Here is a 20,301-nt window from a genome sequence, read left to right on the forward strand (position 1 = left end):
TAATTGTGCGAATTAGTAGAGAAGGGACCGTGTGAATACAGCACATAGTAAACACGGCTCGTTTCGTCACGGTAGCTCAATGCAACACCCGAGTGAAGGGGGACACACTTTGTTTTAATTCATTTGCACCAAAACTGCAACAATATAACATTATCAACATAAACATAAATACAGTCATAATAAGTACTTGCAGCAGTTGGAGCACAATACATTATTAATTTAATAACACATTAATCAATAATTTGATGAAAGCAAAATCATTTTAGATCAATAGAAGTTGCTTAAAGTGATTTTTCAAATTATTACGTTTAAAATAGTTTGCGGTTTCGTACCTAGTTTAGTTTTGATAGAGTCATAAGAGTGGTTATTTTTCTGATTATTTCGTTCAATGACTTTTACTATAACACGTATAATTTGGTATACATTGATGATTGGACGAGGAGTTCCGTTGAGCTTTTGTATACTAAAATATCGATGTATGTTAAAATAATTCTAGTTGTTAAATCATTTTTCTAATAAACACTTTTTTTGCGTGACTTTTAGAATTAAAATCAGTTAGGTACTAGACTGTGGCGACTTGTTAAAGAAACTAATCAGACAGGATAGTTGGTGTCCGAATGAAAATATTATATGTTGGCAGCCAAACGCCAACCATATTTCAAACTTTGATCAAACATTTGGGACTAATTAGACGAAGTAATGTTTGTCTCATGTCTCCAAAGTTGCGATCGTTCTATATTTTACATGGTTTTTGGAGAGCTAACAGTGTACTCCGTATCGTAAATTGGTGTCTTCTTTGGATCGTTTCTAGTAGAGACATTTTTGAATCGGTCGATTCTAAGAGGTATGAAATACCTCCAAACAAAAACTCTTGTTACTCCGATAAAGCTAAATGGGCATTAAGTTTTTTTTATGGAAATCATCTTAACTTGAGAACGGCTTTAACGATTTAATTACCTCATGTTCCAGTTATTTTGTTCTTTTAGAAGACTAGGACAATTAAATAAAATAGGAAAAAAGAACACAATAACTTACAGATCGAGACACCAACCTAGTACGAGGCAGCCGTGGTTAACAGATCTCGAGTAAAACGGGCTAGCAGTAGTATTGTCCGCTCAAATACAGTAAATGTTAGAATATATCTTCAAGCCCTGCCCATAATATCGATATGAAATTCCTGTTTATTTTATTATTCATAAGTTTATTTAGAGCGTGGGACAGTTGGAACATTTTGTTGGCAACAGATGTTTAGTCACGCCTCGTGTGTCCAAGAAAGGGTACCTATTATGTGTTCCTTGCGGATTTCGTTCTTACGCAAATACTAGGAAAGCCACTTGGGTATGCCCATGTATTTTGTTTAAGGCTGAACGACTTATGTCATAGCGGTTGTGAAATTTTGTGTTCGTTAATGTGGTATTAGAATTTTGTTTTAGGCTTAGACTGAAGTTTATGGACCAACAGAAAGTTAAACGATTGTGATTACTTATCTTTTGTTTTGTTTTGTCTTACGTGATTGGATGGTATTTTATTTCCCCAAAGTATTTGGCTCTTCAAGTACTACTACAATAACATATTTTTATGAGTAACTTTAGTAGTTCCTTACCAGTTCTTGTTCTTAAGAATTACATTTTGGGACCGCCGATCTAGCAACATTATTATTGTTTAATTTTAATGTACAACATGATGGTGAGTTTTATTCAAATAATAAAATATTAAATTTTACTCTACTGAACAAGTTTGTAAGTAGCTTCTCACAGCAAATTCGCTTATGACGTCACTATTTCTCTTGATACCTGATCTGATCTATTTTTATCTCTATTTTGAAATCTAGCCCACTGTGTATCACTGCTGGGCCACGGCATAGATATTCATTTTATGCAATTCCTTTTAATAGAAATAAATATATAAAGTGGAGCGATTTCTTCCTTAAAACTATTAAATTTAACGATGGTTTTAACAATTATCCTACAAAACTTTATAGGTCTATTAAATTATTATCATCACACTTAATATCCAATATAACTTTTATTATCTATTCTGATAATATAGGCTTGTTAATAGCTACCTAATTACTTACCTAGACCGCAATATTAATTACTTAGAACGCGGTTGGATTATTAATAACCTATATGGTTCGAGGGGCAATCTATAAGCGTGAAACCTATTCTATAATAATGATTTGGCCTTAAATATAATAATTACTTGTAATTAGTGAAAGGATGTAAACTAGGACACCTTGTTTGTCCCAGGTTTCCGTAGTCGAGGAATGCAGGATGTTAGGATATAGGATAGATTTTCTAAATATGGTGTAAGAAAAGCTGTACTACTATTGGCCAAAATTGTAATGTTTGTGTATTTACTTTTGTAAAATTTTAAAATAAAAACTTTTAATATCACTATCTCATAATAATTTTTAATTTTAATATCTCACTGCCTGATTTTTGAGTGTTTTTCAAGAGGTCGGTGCATTAACTCCAGCTTATACTTTGATTGCTTTACCACATTAAGCAAAGAAGTTTGTCGCTCTAATTATATTATGTGGCTTAAATCTTATCGATCTTACGTAAAGGTTAAAATAAAAAAAGACAAAAGTAGAGCAACAATATTTTTGTTATAACTACATAATTATTATAACACTTACAAAACAATTAGAGAAAAAATGAAATGGTTCTGAATATTAAATGAATGTTATGTGTTTCATTTAAAACAAGCGTAGTGTAAATTAAACAATGTCCGACACATGGGGGTTCACCGTCCTGAGCCCAACGTCTTGACGCCGCAGTCCAGAGGGACCTGCCAGACGGCACGAACAAAAAGCCAATTTCATAAAACTATGCACCCGACTGCGGCCCATAACAATAAATGAGCAAACCTCCAGAACCTGATACCTCGCCCGGATATACTTTTCACATGTCCTGTGTCAAAGCACATTCAAAATTCAACATACATTACACGTTTTATCAATTTAAATTAAACCCACCGCTCACTAAAGCGGCAATGTAAAAACAGTAGAGCGGACGAACGCATCGCTCGATTACACTGGTAGAGGAAACTGCAAGTCTGGCGCACACATGCGCGGCCGTGTCGCCATGAGGAGGCTTCGAGTGCACACTGCAGCGACGTAACATCGCGCGCCAGTCTGCCCCGAGCTGCCGCCCGCGACGCCCGTGTCGTGAGGCGCGACGACGCCGAACCTCCGACATCGCGAAAAAAGTTTTCGTCCGATACACGAAACTTTTCTTAGACTTTCCTTTCAACTCGCACATTGTTGAACTGGAACAGTCTGTTTCGAACCCGGCGAACGCGGAAAGTGACCTTCTAAAACCGGAATTCGGTATCCTCCGGAACGGGTTTAGTCTCGGACCCCGCCGTGCCAGGACTTTCGTGAAGTGCTAACTTGATTTTCATAGTGGTGTGTTCAGTGTGAGTGACTGGATTCTACGCTTAACACGGAAGGCCGGACGTTGTCCCGACTTTTAAGGTCGGCTTCTTTGTAAAAGTGCTGTTAAAATTTCAGTAAGTATTGTTTTATACCGAAGTTCAAAGACCTCAAAATATTCCACCAAATCTGTACGCAACGACCCGCATTACCAAAAAATATTGCGACCACGTAATACTTACCATTACTTTAACTTCAGCCGAATGTTGTAACGGTCCTTGCCCTTGCTTCAACAAAAACTGGACCAATATTAATTCCAAATAACATAAATCGGATCAGAGAAGTAAAAAATAAGTCGGTCACTGTAACAATAGCAATTTAATATTGTATTTAAAGTTATAAACAAAATCATTGAATGTCGACATGCCTTTAATCTTTGGCTCACAATAAAGGAAATTACGAAAGGTATAATACATTCATGGAGCAATTAATTTTAATATTTTCCGTATTGTCAGGCGCTGGTTCAGACGTAGAGCCAGCAAATCAATAACGACTTGGAATTAATTTGAGTTGAAAATAACGAGTCTGCTCTTAAACCGGATCTTACAAACGTTCAAACTGTTTTTTTACATGTTTGTATAAGCAGAAGATTCAAGCCACAAATGTTTTGCATCAATCGAAAGTGCCATGTGTCTGTCTATTCGGAACAGTCAACAGATGTGCAAAAACCAAACTGAAAAACGACTATTGAGCGCTTTGTGCAAGTAAAAAACACAACGGCGTTAACTTTGTTATTTTTTACTTTGATGCTAAATTCGCTCTCGACACAGCGTTAGTAATGTGCTCTTATCTTATTTTCTGCAAAGAAATTATTCTTTCGGCTCGTTTTGCCTGAACCTAAACCTTCGACAGTCATCAGATTAAGCTTCTGAAAGAGGTTTTGATATAAGTACACAATTGTAATATAATCTGCGGAGAACTTTTTGAATAAAGAATACGTAGTGTAACTTTGAAACCAGTTACTAAACTACTGTTATTAAGATTTCGATCTCGATTTGAACGGCTTTATTGATGTAAGTATTTAATTTCATAATTTTGTTTAGAAATATTGATAGGTAATACATTTTATCGTTTCACAAGGCTGTATCTCAGGTCATAATGCCAAGGCCGGACCTAATGGCGAATAACTTAAGAAACTGTCTGACTTCAATCGCACAAGACAATATTTGATCAATTTTGAAATTGGAACCAATTGGATACTAGTGTTGTCACAGTAAAATATCTTTGCGAATATTTAAGAAGGTTTAATACGTAACTTAAATACTGCTTTAATAGTTTTCTCGTGTTTTTCTAATAAACAGTATTTCAATTCGCTCCAATGTTCAAACGTAAACATTAAACAGACCACCTGCAGTTTAACGTTTTCTTAATAATTGTAATTAAAACTGACTGTGCTTTTATGTATCTTTCATTAACGATATGGTTTAGTAAGACATTAATTTTTTTATTTCCTTTCTGGTTGTCTCAAATAAATAGCGTCAAACATCAATGAAGATACATTTTAACTTAAGCTTAATTATTTTGTTTTTCTGTGGGCCTTACTCTATTGATTATTTCTATCTATATATTTTTTAAATATATTTCTTGGTTTATTACAACTACGAAAAGTCCATTAATAGGCTATTTTAAAAATAACAACAAGATCTTTTTAAAATAACAAATACAACACCTCGTAATTTAAAAGCACCTAAATACTGTGCGGTAAAATGCATTTAAAAACCGTTTACTTTGCCTACCATAGACACACCTGCTCTACCTAGAGTGTAACGACCATAGACAGCTTAAACACACGTGCTGCAGTAACAGTCACAAAAACACCAAATATTGACATTTCAAATAGGAGTTGCCAAAGTAAAAAGTAAGAATATTACTACGTGAAGCAAAGATTGAATATTGACCTCAAATGTTTAAACTTCAATTGGAGAAACACTTTCACATGGTGTCAGAGAGATCGTTTGTATGACCATTGACAATACGCTGTCATATGTACTTGTATTGAGTTATTATCTGTGTAAATGTTGGGTTTAGTGTCAGACTATACTATAAGTTCAAAGTTAAGAGGATTCAAGATTTTTGTGACTTTTGGCGGAGTCAAGATCAATATCAAGACAGCTTTTTCACATAATTCATATAGGTATGTGAAAAAGCTGTCTTATTGAATTCATTAGTTTATTACTGAACATTTAAAAAAAGATTTATTATTGCAGTAGTTTTCAAACTTTTATTAAAGAAGAAAGATCTTTTCACGAAATAATTATGAACACCAATCGTTGTATTTGTTAGTTTAGCAAAAACTGAAACATAACTAGTTTAAAACCTACAATAGGGCTAAAATTTACCATTTTTGTGTTAAATTTTAAACTAAACGTTTTTATAATCTCACAACAACTAGGTCCAAATAGATCCAATGTCTGCAAATATTTGTTTTGCGTTAACCAAAAAGATATTAAAGCTCTAAATCTTTGATGGCTAAGAAAACACGTTGAGTGTACAAACAAATCATAAAAATCGTATTCAGAAATAAAACCACTATTCATGCTTCTCTACCTACTTTTCATTGTAGAGAAGATGAGCAAGATGTTCTTAAGTGCTTAGTAAGTCAAGTAGTTACATTTAACATTAAACTACTAGTTTAATGATTGAGAAACGCATGTGTATCTTTTACTTTAATTAAATTTTGTTTCCCGTTCAAGTTCCTTTTTAAATCGCAATCTGTATTATATCATTACGCTGAGGACAACCCTAATTGAGTACAGAAGTCGAATCGCAGGCACAAACAACTGAAGTGTCATCTAGATTAAAAAAAGCGTTTTTGAATCATACATGTTTGTCAAAGTGAGCCTGAATCTTTTTCTTAAAAAAAAATATTTGTCGCACATGCAGATAACACTCTTGTACATCCTATTTTGTAATGTTGTGTTTCTTCTCCTATTTTGTGTGTACATAAATGATTAAATAAATAAATGTCGTCTGAGGACAATCGTAGAAGTACTTATAATATATTTTTAGCATAAAACTTCTTACATCACCATAAAAATCGTGAAAACCGTATATTTATCAGTCCGCTTCCTGGTATTTACAATCATTTTAACATTATTTACATTCATTAGTACCTCCGAAGGCCAATGTCATATTGTCCGCTAGATATAAATTACGTGATTTGACTGCTTAACCAAATAGTTTGTATACTTAGTTGGTGCTTACTAACTAACTAATGTATGAAATTAATATTATATTTATCTCAGTTATTTTCAAAGGAGGTGTCAGTCATTTGGTTTTTACGTTTGTAGGGTGCCTTTTTAGGCTTAAAAGAAATAAAATCTTTTGATTTCGCATGGTGTGAAATACATATATTCTCGTGTCTGAAGTGTATTTTTACAAATCTATTTGCAAAGTAAGCTTTTAAGTAAATAATTTAATAAGCAGCTTTTTGTAATAGGTAGATGTCTATACTATAAAAATTGTAATCATAAAAGTCGGCACTACAAACAGTTATGGCGGCAAAAAAGGAACATAGACAAGTAACGTCTACAGTAATATTTTTTCGAATGCGTGAATACTTTTTGTTGGACAAAGCAGGTTTCTTAGCTGTTGTTTTTGTGAATGACTAGGAGTTGCGGTCACTGGCCTTAATTTACAATAATACGTACCTATACGAGTAACAAAAAGGCCTTTGCTATTATTGTATGTAACCTTTACTTATGGTGATGTATGGAGTTTGGTTGTATTGTTGCGTCATGGATTAATATCTTGTAAGACGTAGCGTTAACGGTGTATTCGGCCGAATCGTAAACTGCAAACAATAATCTCTACATTCCTAGAACATTTCAACAATTCTACAAAAGGAAAGGTTGTTCAAATAAAATTCATCAAATCGATTCTTTTTTAATTGTTGATTAAAAATTACAATATTGTTCATCCATTTTTAAGAACGAATTAATTGAATACTTAAAAACGGCGAAAATATAACAATAATCTCGTCCAAAAAAAACTTCAAATTTTTGCGTCCGAACATTATCTGGTATAAAATAGTTTTACGTAACAAAAATATGTAGTAGTTATAACACGTGTAAACTGAATATCAATTTCCACTGGATCTCGCACTTTTAATTAAATTAAATCACGCACGCTCCAACAATCTCTTTACATCTACGTTATCTGTTCGACACACAAATATTTATGTGCCTACATATGTATATGCACGTACGCACATATATTTCTTCTTATTTAAAACGAATGATAGATGGGCTCGAGATAAAACTGAATATCGGGATAGCTAAAAATTACTTACATATTATAAACTAAAAGTGACTTAAATATTTATAGTATGGACAGAGTTGACATCAAGTATTGGTTGTCTCTGAAAACCGGTGTATAGGTATACACACCATACATACACCATAGGTGTTCTAAAAGGCATAATATCAGATTCTATTCTAGTTGATTCAAGTCACATATACCTAAGAATTACATAACCTTCGGCTAAAACCTGGACGATATAAAAATTTGATCATTAAACTAGTAATCCGTCACGACATGATTGTATTGGGTGATAATACTTCAAATATGTAAGTTAAGTATTAGTTTGTCTAAAAATATTCATGAGTTAAGATCGTAGAAACCATACTTATAATACAGACACATAATCCATCCATTCTGAATCCACTTTCGCGATGCATATTCGATTTGATCAAAAGATTTTTATACTTCAATTCCTTTACATTCGATATTAAGATAAGTATCGGACTAGCATGTCACTTTGACAGTATTATCAGTGATGCAACGATACCGTTCATAGCAGGTGTCTAGATCTATCGATAAAGTTATACTTGATCGTGAAATTTCACAGTTTGTTTTAAACCAGTGAACTGGAATAAGTTTTGACACCTCTTCAACTTGATAATGAGGTTCCTGAAGCTACAGATGTAATGAACGACACAAGCATGATACACGATGTTCTTGAAAAGAACGGTTAGGAAGCTAAAGTAGAAAAAGATATAGGACATCGATTACACAATTTAAACGAATAAAACTGTTTATCTAATTAAAACGATGAGAATGATATCAAATAAATTCGAATCAATTTACTCCAGGTAGAAGCTGTTGATATAATTGTGACCGTATGTCCAATACGCAAACTAACAGTATTCAGTGCTTGTAATCCGAACTCTGAAAACGTTGCAGACTTTGTTGCGATTAGACCAAGGATTATTACTTCAACATGTGTGAGCCATTTTAATTCCTTTCTCACTCGAGCAAAGACAAATTAATGGTTTCATTGTTCTTAGTTTTAAAAAGAAGTTTGACTGAAACAAATGCTGGCTAGTCGTGAGCTAGCTTGAGCCCCTATGACACTTTCACATTCATGCGTACGAAAATAAGAGCGAAATGTTAGACAAATGCAATTTGGGTTGTAACTATTTAACTAATCTTTTGTTATATTGTTTCTTCAAATATAGTAATTATGATATGGATGATGTAACTAATGTTCCATTTGAAGAAGATTTGTGTAGTCATTAGGTGTTTGAATTATCGCTACATGTTGCTAGCGATAACCTCTCACATTATTCCACAAGTTCAAATTCGTTTAATAGAAATAGTCGAAGCTTCACAAAATCTCAATATCACGGCGCGAATCGTTTATTACTATTTGAATGCTGTTATACGCAATAATTACAGAGTCGGACTCGGGTCATGGACATGGGAATAACAAACAATGCTTCTGTTCCAAATACATTTTCGGAACACATCAATTTTTGAATATTACAAAATCGATGTAGTTACAAAACGAACGATTATCAAGACGGGATCAACCAACGCGACCTTGGTTTACCTGTCCGTGTGTTGTGACACGAACGTTGTCGACTTTATTACAGCTTATTACTTCGTCAGTGAGATCATATGTCGTCAAATTGTCCATTACACCTTGACACATTGGTACCTAATAACCTTCGCAACCTATGTTAGCTTTGCTTTACATTGCAAATCATTGGTAATCATTAATATCTGCCACTCGACTTCTAACATATAATTCATCGCGTTCTCTCAACTATTTAGTTCGACAACAATCCTGTGAAATAACTTCATCGCGTTTGATAAACATACAAAGATTAGCAATATCGAAATTGAATACGAGTAATAAATCATTGGATTTATCCGAATCAGGTGGCGTTTCGTCTGAAAATTGTTCGTCGCAAGGTCCGTGTAGATTGATGGTTATGTATATTAGGCGCCATTCATTGCCCGAAAGTTCAGCATTTGGATTGCACCGAGCATGTGTGGCCTTTGCTTCATCGTTTGTGGTCCTATGAATGGCTAGTAAATATTGACCGACAGACATCTGTTTACGGACTATTGAAGTGGCTCGAGTATTATTACGATTTTGAAGAATTATGTCGAGGTCTCCATTGTGCAAGGTGATCGATGGAACCGATGAAGCTGGATAGTGAGTGTCTGATATTTCTATCTAATCGGTGAAAGTGTTTGATCGATTTGTATTATATTTATTTTATTTTGCGATCTGATGATCTAACATATTCAACGTGTGATCTCACTCTCAACTGTTATTAATCGTAAATTCATCGAGTGTCTGATTTCAAACAAAATTTTAATAACTAATTTCAATTGCTCAAGTCTCAAAGCGCTTAATTAATTTCTATTCGAATTAAGTTTTGCATTAATGTCAATGGTATTAAACAATTACAAGTTGACCTATAGCGGGTTAATCGATAGAATCTCACACCTTTACATTCAATTAAGATCACGGTAATGATAATGATTTGCAGGCTTTAATTAAAGGCCCCTGCAGGCGCTAATTGTGAATGCACTTCTGTGCCATTGTTCCAATTGTATGGAGGTACAATTATTCAGATTTCCGTTCTTGCTTAGCACCTCCCTGACCGAGTTTTGTGAAGAAGGCCGAAAAAGGGCCGCCCTAATTTCAGAAGTTCATTATCACCCATTTCTTTCTTTTAAATGTTTTTTGTGGTTACGGTAAACAGAGAATTGTCTTGAAGACTGCATCTTAGTAGTCGCGGCCTATAAAAATGTCAAAATATTGGTAGTTTCTTATTTTTCATTGAACAGATGCAGATGTAAACGTGAGAGTCTGAACTACGCAAGAGAAACTAAAGTGTGGGAAGTTCAAATCTGTTCCGAAATCTTCAATTTGCAAAAATATGATAATAAAAATGAAACGGACTTGACGTGTAGGCGATCTGACCCTGACCACCCATCACTAATGATACTTAATTATAAGCTTAAGCTTTGATTTAACACTTTATAAACAGGTCATATAGAAAGTGATTGGTATTAAATAAAAAACAATACTGTTTCACCTCAAGTTCAACGAAAGAGAATTCGCTCAGGAATCAAAAACGATGCTAATGATAGTCGTAAACACTATTATTATACTTGGACAACTGTTATTATGATGGTAGGTTACCAAATTTGAAAAATCTAGGCAAGTGGAGCAAAGCTTTGTGAATTCGAGAATGGGAGAGTTTATGGCTATTGATTTTTATACCAAACAATAGAAGTAAATTTCAAATACTAGATTTCGTTATTCTGTCATAGATTGTATTTAGAAAGTCATGGTATCTTTAGCATATCTTTCCCAAAAATTTAAAAGATTTATCGGGAAGTGCTAAATACTAATTATTTCACTATTGGTGCATAAAGTAAGGCAAAAAGAAGAAAGCATCGAATATTGAAGTAGAAACAAAAGACAGAAACATTCAAGGAATGATTGCACAATTGCAATTGGGTAAACAAGTGAGAAATAGTAAACGCCATGTACTATTAATGTACCAAGTTTATTACTACAAAATATATTATTGCTAGAAGTAGTTAAATTGATGGTGAGTGTTGCAACCTCTTTTTACAAAACAATTTGTAATTATAACTTCTTGGAGAATAAAGAGAGTTTAGACAACTTGATGAACCTTGAAAGCTGAGCTACCTAATTTGTAATATAAATCAAATTGAGAGAAGACAAATGAATTAGATATATCCAAGGCAGGTACTACTGAGTACATTGACCAACTATACCATACTCCTAAAAATAAAATAGAATTACAAATCACGTCCGACCTTAAGCAACATTGCAGTATCCACGTAGCTGGTATTAATTTACAATTGCTACCTTTGATTACTGACCTAATAAGGCCCGTAGCTAAGTCAATGAGCTAACAAGGTCACATGATCGAAAGCTGGGACATTACTGATACAATCGTTATTGTTTTCACCCGGTTTATAGTCGCTTGTAGACAATGCTTGATCGGCCATCGCTGAATTAATATGATTTTGATGTATTGGACAAGGTCTCTATTATCTATCTCCATCTTACAGTTATGTTGGAGTGACTAAGTTGTGAAGTTGAGTTTCGAAAGTATTTTGTAACACTTATTTTCATTGATCGGATAAATGATTATTTGTACAATTAGTGTGAATTATTTTGTTTCTTTTGTTAAATCTTTTACCATCCACGGCGGAAAATATGTATCTAAAATTCAGATCGATCTACATCTCTAAATTTACTAAGACCTTGATGGTCTTAGTAAATTTATGCGATGTCAATATTCTCTGACGGATCATGGAAGATATTGTTTCCAACGTAATAAATGAGAACCTGAACTAGATCAACTATGCGTTCAGCGATCAGATTAGACTAAAAGATAATTGAATAGAAGTCGGTCTTGATTTATTACTACTACGATAATACGTTTATGCTTGTTTATACTCCAACGAGGAAGAAGTTTCTTCCCTAAGCTCAATGATCTCATTTAGTAGAAGCACTTACTATTTTTAGGTTACCCAAACATGCTTACTTTCAAACAAAGTTGTTTACAACGCCCGTCTAGGAATTAGTGAACCAAAAAGTAATGTTAAGCTCCATGATTTGATTGCAGGAAACGATATTACTTCACAAAGAGTTAATTCGATTAAGATATCGATACGAGGACACACAATTGAATCAATACCTTTATACATAATTAAAAAAAGATTAAAGTTATTGTTGTGAACTATCTGATCTCTTTCGTAATGTCTGATATCAAAATCTATGAAGTAGAAAATCGTTTTATTTTATTTAGACGAAACTCGATTACTTCTAAGTAAAATGCCTCAGTCGGAATTAGATGGTATTAGTTAAGTCATCAGACACGTAACCGTTAAAAGAGAAAAGAAATCTGCTTCACTTTCATTTTTGGCTTGTCGCGTTTTCATTACCAAGGTCGTTGCATGGTTAGCATTGACGGCTGCGTCAGGTGCAGCCTCCGTTGCGTGTACATTGTTTATTTTTCGCTTTGTCGTCATGTGTCCGTAAATATGCATGTCATGCTTTCGACTATTAATTTCCTCCGTTTTACCGGGTTTACTATTACTCGCATGTTTATGCTCTGTAATGGGCGTATTGCGTTCGCAGACACAATTATCTCATATCGTTTTGTAATAAAACTCATCAGACTCGAGTTGATGACCCAGAGCTTTATGAGTGGAGAAAACGTGTCATTATCTGCGATGGTTATTAATCCCATTGTTTATAAAAGGTGCATGAGAATGTGAGAGATTAAATTTATTATTTAGAAACAATGAATTCTCTACGTGATTTCTAGGAAAAAATGATCTTACGAAAAGAGATAAAAGCAAATGACTTTACTAATTAAGTCTTAATGAAACAAATTGTGTATTCAACCGTTACTATTTCAACCGGATAAGCATATTTCCTAAGCGTACAACAGTAGGAACGTTAGATTTCGTTCCTGTTGTCCTAAAACAATATCTGTAACATCAAGAACATATAGCTGTCTCAATAAGTTATGTTCTGATTAAATCTCCCAGAGCAATAACGACGCATTGTATCGAAATATCACTATTAGTTCCGCTCGGATTCGCCGCGGGCGACACTACCAATGCCCTTTCCCTTTCTCTGATTGTTAACACTTCTTTAAAGTCCATTGCTTCTTCCGCGCCAGCGTGTCTAGCTCAATCTCTATTAACATTGTAATGTACGTCGAACGATCAATCATTTCTCGTTTGCTCTCGTCGGCGGCAGTGTCTGGTACTTCATTATGACCTGTCATTAGAGGGCAGAGCAGTGTGTATAAGTAATTGAATGTTGCGGATCTGTAATGGAAAAGTATGCGCTTTCGATTGTCAAGTTGTACTGTTTTTATATTAGATCTGTTTAACTGAGAACCAGTTGTGAATGAGCGTTTGTTAGGCTCTATCTATTGTTACATCACGGAGTTTATGTGAAGGTTGTGATTTCGTATCATTAATGAATTGTAGAGAAATGTTGATTGAGACAAGGATACTGGCTGGCGGCTACTTGTGTTCCGTTTAAAGTAGTTTAAACCTCTTTTGAGAATGTTTAACGTTCGTGATTTTCTGACCGATCGTTGCGATAGTAATCCAATTATAAAATGACACTTTATCTCTGCGGTGATGGAAATTTGATTATTTTTTTTCACTTTTTTTCTGTAAACTGTGCATTCTGAATTTGTTTGTATAAATTCCAATAGATAAATGCGAGACAAAAGCTATAAAAGTGATTTAAAAATCCCGAAAACGAGGCTCCAATGTATCAAAAGCTTTTGTTTCAATAATTATCTCGCTCTTTTGTTCTCACGTTTTTTAATAACTCTGTGGCCGGCCTGTGAGGGTTGAAAATTCCAATTTGCATGCAGAGGGTGCAAATACTAAAGTCGTTGCATAATCTATGAAAAGTTACGGACTTGTAATTTAGACTTATTAACTCCATTACCAATTATTAGTTATTTATGTTTGTTTTATATGTACGGAACTAAGTGACTTTAATTAAGTTATTTTTATGTTATAATAATTGCATGTTTTGTAGCTTTAATGGTTTTTAAATGTTCGTTATTATTTGTTAAATAACTTTATTCATATCTCCATAAAGTAGTATTGATTATTAATTTCTTGTCTATTTGTGTTCAAATGACTGACCGATACCGAAAAATACTGATTTGAATAACTAAGTCAACAACTTTGAACCCCTCAAATTTTGTGTTACAAAAAAACCTCAACCTTCTTAAAGACAAACCGGTTTTGACCGTTCTCAAAACCAGGGAAGAACACTCAAACAACATAAAACAAAAGAAAACACATGATCCATTAAAATAGATTAAATAACTCTAGTTGATCGAGTAGAAACAGAATTAAAAGCAGCTTCACAGTTCGTTGTAATAAAATGAAAGTTACAACGGAATAGCGATGGCATTCGTCTTGCAGTGTGTAGGATATTAAACTGTAGATGGACAGATCTTGACTGAACACTCTATTCTCTAATTGGTTTAACTTAAACTTTTTTAGCTATTCAACAGGGTAATATTGAATGAAAGTAAGAGCTCGCTTTGGTAGTTTTTGTGTGTAACAAATCATTGTTGCGTGTTATATTATTGATTTTAACTGTCGCCATGAGATTATTCAGTTTTCGCATTGTCCATCATAATGTTAATTATTTCCAAGTATGATACTTTGCAACTGATGATGTGACTTTCTCACTTCTCTTCAAATTATCAGTACATTAAAAGTCCTCAAATTGCTTTTAATTTAAGGATTAAAACAGACAAACCAAAATATAATTCTATTAAAATTTCGATATACTCAAATTGTATATTATCAAAACACTCAAACCGGATCCTGATTAAAACCACTTCAAAAACAATTCATACCCATAGTATTCACAAAAGTAATACGTATTAAAATATAGGTATCAAAACACATCCTGTACATAGATTTAAATATTAAAAAAAAAACATTAAGGCCAATCAGATAAAAATACGGACTACTCGGTCAAGACTATTGCCACACATTACCTATCAGGTAACCACAGCTTCTCAGAACGGATCCAGATAAGTCTATCAGGAATGAAGACTTGAATTACTACTTTACTGTTGTATCGACGTTATTTGAGACACACACTGCACTTATACTCACAGCTAATGCTGTGTGTTACAAGTTAGCAAAAAGGCAAATGTTCAAAGAGGCTTTTTATGTTTATGAAAAAGTTTAAAAGGCTTTAAAAGGGTTGTGTAACTTCCTGAAATTCCCCCATGTTTGTTAACTTATAGCCAGCAAAAAAGAGGTTATGTCCAAAAATATTTTATCTAGTTAATCATGAATTACGTATCGGTCGTAGCAAATTACTCTTACTCTTACGCTTACTCTTTCTGCTACGATCTTAAGACTGAACTTTTGCTGAATATTTTTAATTTGATTGGGACTCAAAAGTTTTCACTGGGTATAGCAGTAATAATCAGTATTACATACAGATTTTTAATCTGTTAGATCGTTCCTTATCCACTATAAAGCAACAATCGCTATTGCAACTGGGCCGAAAATGATCCCTTGGGAACATAAAATCGAGATAAAAACTAGTCTTTGTATTAATCCTGGTTATAAACTATCTGTGTACCAAGTCTCATCTAAATCCGTTCAGTGACTTAAGCGTGAAAGAGGAACAAACATCCATACCTACAAACTCTCGCGTATACAAAATTATGAGGATAATACTCATAAACTACTGTTATCACGTAAGACAGATTTCAAACGCCAAGTTTACAATCATAACATTGTTAGTCTAAGTTCCTGATCTATTCTCCGTACTATGATTCCGACGCAGACGGAGTCAGGGGCCGCAGCTACTTACAAACACACTTTATACAGTCTCTCGGCGCCAGCTTTCCCTCCTTGTAAGTGTTTATCCGTTTATATGAACCGATTTGTTTCCCGATTGGAACCCAGATAGGATCTAATTGAAGAGTTTATAGCTCATTTGTGTTATAAATTATATTAATAAACAATATATTTGAGAGTAAATGTTTTAGTTGGTAAGGCTTTTGTCCTGTGAAGAGAGTGAATGCTGTTGGTGCCGATTTGTAGTCTTGCTCTATGCAGGTTAATTTTTATAGTTTACCTGCCTACAACGACTGTCTGTAGTCATCTCAAATTAATTTTAATGGGTACTGAAAAATCTCTTAATGGGATTGACAAGATTGAAGCCATTTGTCATGATTTTATAGATCAATTTCTATCAATCGATGCCTTTATTTGTGAGTTAACTCATCTATTTCATTAGTATATTACAGTTCTTTTTATCACAAAACATATTAAATAGAACAAGTAACACGTGCAGAATCAATACCGTGTCGAATGGTGAAAATCGTATCGCTTTATGTGCAGCCGTTTTCAAGGTAACTTTTAATGTACAGATAGGCACGGTTGAAGACTTGCTTATTTGGTTTGATTAAGAACCTTACGTGATATTTTACTCCTACTGTATGTAGCTTAGTAACCAACAAATTATATAATGTCAGCCTTATGCCAGTCGAATAGAGTTTAAAGTTGAGTAAAGGAAATAATCAAAGTACTTTTTCTAGTAACTGATAAAGCTACCTGAATGCAGTCATGTATTTAGACTGCCGTCGTTGACATAGTCTAAATACAGTTCTGCTTAAACGTAAACCTGAATGCCAGTAGGACAATTATTTTACTTTAAATTCTGAACTCTGTTTTGCCTTCGTTTGAACAAACTAGCACGGTAGTGACAATTATTAAGAAATCTTGACCAATCTTGCTTAGTCAAACAATATTGCTCAATTACTCAAAATGACACAGCGCCAGCATAATTTATGTGGGATAAGTGTACTTAAGTGTCGCGTTAAGTTTCCAGTGCGAAAGGCAAATAAACGTCCTAAAAAATCTTGTTGCGTGTTTTTATGTAACTTAACATAATGAGTACCTTTAGAACAAGAAAATTTTACTCGTGACCTAAAATGAGATGAAAAGATAACTATAGCCTCCATGATCTATTTTATTGCTTTTATATGTATAAGTTGTAGCAGAAGGACTGAAGACACTGAACTATAAATATCACTTGGAATTATGACAACCCTAACTATTTACAAAATTGACTTACACATAACATCATCATTATCACCATCAGCCCATATTCGTCCACTGTTGTACACAGGCCTTTCCTCATAACAGAACAATTACCGAAAATAAATCTAAGGGAATAACATTCTAATTTAAAGACCATGAAGTCAGTTTCCACATCAGCTCAAGAAAGAACAATCCCCCAATATTTTACTGACACTTTAGATTCTTCATACCCAATTAACCCTTGACATCCATTCAAAGTATTTGCCTATGATTTTCTCACGTGGATCACATTAACGAGCTCTGTGATCGACGAGACTGCTTAAAATTCCAGACAGTGTCTGAGAGCTCTCGGCTTTTCTAGAGGAGCTAGTTTTAAGGAAACTGTGCTTAAGATGGTGGTATATGGTGTAAGATGTAGGAGCAAAAATGAAAGCCGCAACGTGTAGGTATATTTTGGTAAAGGTTTGAACTGGTAATCAATTTGGTGGCTGAAATAGAATTAAATAATATATTCAGTTAAGTAAAGTTGACAGTATGGTTTGTAAATTTAAGACAGGAAGGAAGATTGCCGAATTTAGCTTCAAAATGCCAGCCAGAAGATTTTGAGACAAAGAAGGAAATTTGAAAATGGGTCATTTAAAAAAAAACATTACTCAGGTTATTCGGGTATAAGTAACACTGCTTAAACTTGTGGTTAAGTTTTACATGACATCCCGTGAATTTTTAATTTATCAAAAAGGTTTACTTAATACAGAGTACAAACCATCAACTGAACACAATCTGAAATAACAAACGGAACTTAAAAGTGAAATACTAAGAACAAATATTATTGTTACATAACAAAAACGGTCTGATGACTTTATGTAATGCAATACTCTTATTATACTTATATATGTGCAACAAATGAATGAACATAATTATATAATGAAGTGGTATCGTATTTGTTACACCTAAATGTTTTTGCAAACTGAAATTTAAAATGATACGTCGGTGAACAGTTACTGTAAATTTGGGATTAATGATTTTGACTCATTTCTCACTCGTGGATAAAGATTAACTACAATAAATACGCGGATCGGATAGCCGAGTGGAAGAAGTCACAACATTAAACCTACTGAGCGCACCAGGCCTCGAGTTCAATCTACGCGTAGGACAAGCATTTGTGTGATGCTCGAATGCTTGTCGTGAGTCTGTTGTGGAGGTCTGTCTGGGTGGCTTTGCATGTGAACAAAAGTGATACTTTACGTTCCCAATTCTTCCTTATTTCCTACAAGCATGGGTATGGGTCATTCTTTGGAGTCGTATCTCCTTTGCGTTTCATATAAAAACGTTAAGTTAAAATATGGTTCCAACAACGTCACCAACATCTTCCCTGGTATACCATAGAACTCCCGCTTGTAGAAAAGTTATCAGGAAAATGTCCTTCATTGCTCAAACAATGTCCATTATTTTGGTCCCACGAATCCCATTTCAGTTATTTACTTAGACCAAACCGCAAGCCCTAGGCTCGGTTGATGTGTTGTCCTCTCACTTTCACCGCCGTTGCTCCGTATCACTCAAATCTGCCATCTCATTAGAATAGCCCTTAAGGGACAGCTACATGGTGTTTTAATCTACAGATACTATCCAATGGCTTATGGAACAAATATTTGCTTTAAATGGTGAAACTTATATTAAAGTTACTTCCATATTCTGCTTTCACAGTGTTAACGATAATGGATGAAAAGTACCTGGGTCCTTCGTGTAGGCGATGGAAGTCGATACCTGATTTTAGTCTTTATGTGACTACCGGCATGCATGTTCATAGAGTCGTACTGCGTGCGTTGTTTGGAGTTAAGTCGTCGGGTATAAGACTCACGTACGAGTGTGTTACATCTATGTTATATAGCAGTTGTGTTAAGCAAATTGCTGAACGAATTGATTGGTTTTCTCGGTGTCGGCAATCGGAGAAGTGTGAGTGTTATTTATAACTATTGTGAGGTAAAGAATATTTTTAGTATAGACTGTTGCCAGAGGCTCTTCTGAACTATCCGAGGTGTTCATGCAGGTTATAGAGTATCTGTGTTCCAAATCTAGTTCAAGTCCAATTAGTCCGAAGAGTAACAAAAAACCATACTAAAAAAAATTCGAGATTACAATTTTAGTCGGATTTCTATAAAACAATTGCTTGCTTATCTCCAAAATAAACTTAGGAATGTTAACTACTGTACTTTAATCAAGACTTAGACGTTAAATGATACCTAAATTTAAAGTATTTTTTGTGCAAACGTCGACAGTCCAATTACCAATGTCAACCTTCTAAATCTTTCCTATTACAAAAGGCCGAAACTATTATGTTGACATCATTTAGATGAATATCTCGTTACCACGTAAAAAGGCTTTAAATGACACTGGTACAAGGGCCATCATATCTTTGACAGGCGTGTCAAACCTTGACAAGGGGCCGGTTTAGGTTTCCGACAGTCAACTTAAAGTACTCCATGAATACTTTTTGCATGAACTTAAGGTTAATTAGAACAGTAACGGCAAGATCTATTTGTGTCCAGCTACTAAAATAAATTGGCATAAAAGGAATTGGTCTAAGCCCACCGATAAAAATGAGAAATAGATAATTGGTATTGAATTCTTGTTTTAAAATTATTGATGCTGAATTAAAAAACAAGCTTTGAATATAGAATAGTTTTTAGTAAGTACATCTAATAAATTTTGCAAGTATATGCGGATTATATTTGCATTCAGCAGTTGTGCCAATAAATTGTTAAATCAGCAATCAATCATTTTGTTTAGCAGTGGGCGTCAATACACCAATGTCAAGAATAACTGACAACTAAACGCAAAAAATGACATTGAATTTGACGCTGCGAATATCGTCTTTCTTGTAATTAATACGAAAACATTGAAATACCTTGTAGACACATCAATTTGTGTACTATGAAACCAGTAACTCTAAAAAA

The 20,301-nt window shown here is 34.1% G+C and overlaps 1 protein-coding gene across 1 annotated transcript in view; it reads left to right on the forward strand.

Annotated features, from left to right (window-relative positions):
- Window positions 1-3,111: 3,111 nt before the first annotated feature.
- Window positions 3,112-20,301, forward strand: part of LOC113502422 (putative uncharacterized protein DDB_G0277255) — a 183,257-nt gene continuing 166,067 nt past the window's right edge. Inside the window, exon 1 of the mRNA XM_026883987.1 lies at window positions 3,112-3,516. The gene's annotated coding sequence lies outside the window, so the exon portion shown is untranslated. The remainder of the gene's footprint in view (window positions 3,517-20,301) is intronic.

The sequence above is a fragment of the Trichoplusia ni genome, chromosome 17 (assembly GCF_003590095.1).
Source record: "Trichoplusia ni isolate ovarian cell line Hi5 chromosome 17, tn1, whole genome shotgun sequence".
Taxonomy (NCBI): domain Eukaryota; kingdom Metazoa; phylum Arthropoda; class Insecta; order Lepidoptera; family Noctuidae; genus Trichoplusia; species Trichoplusia ni.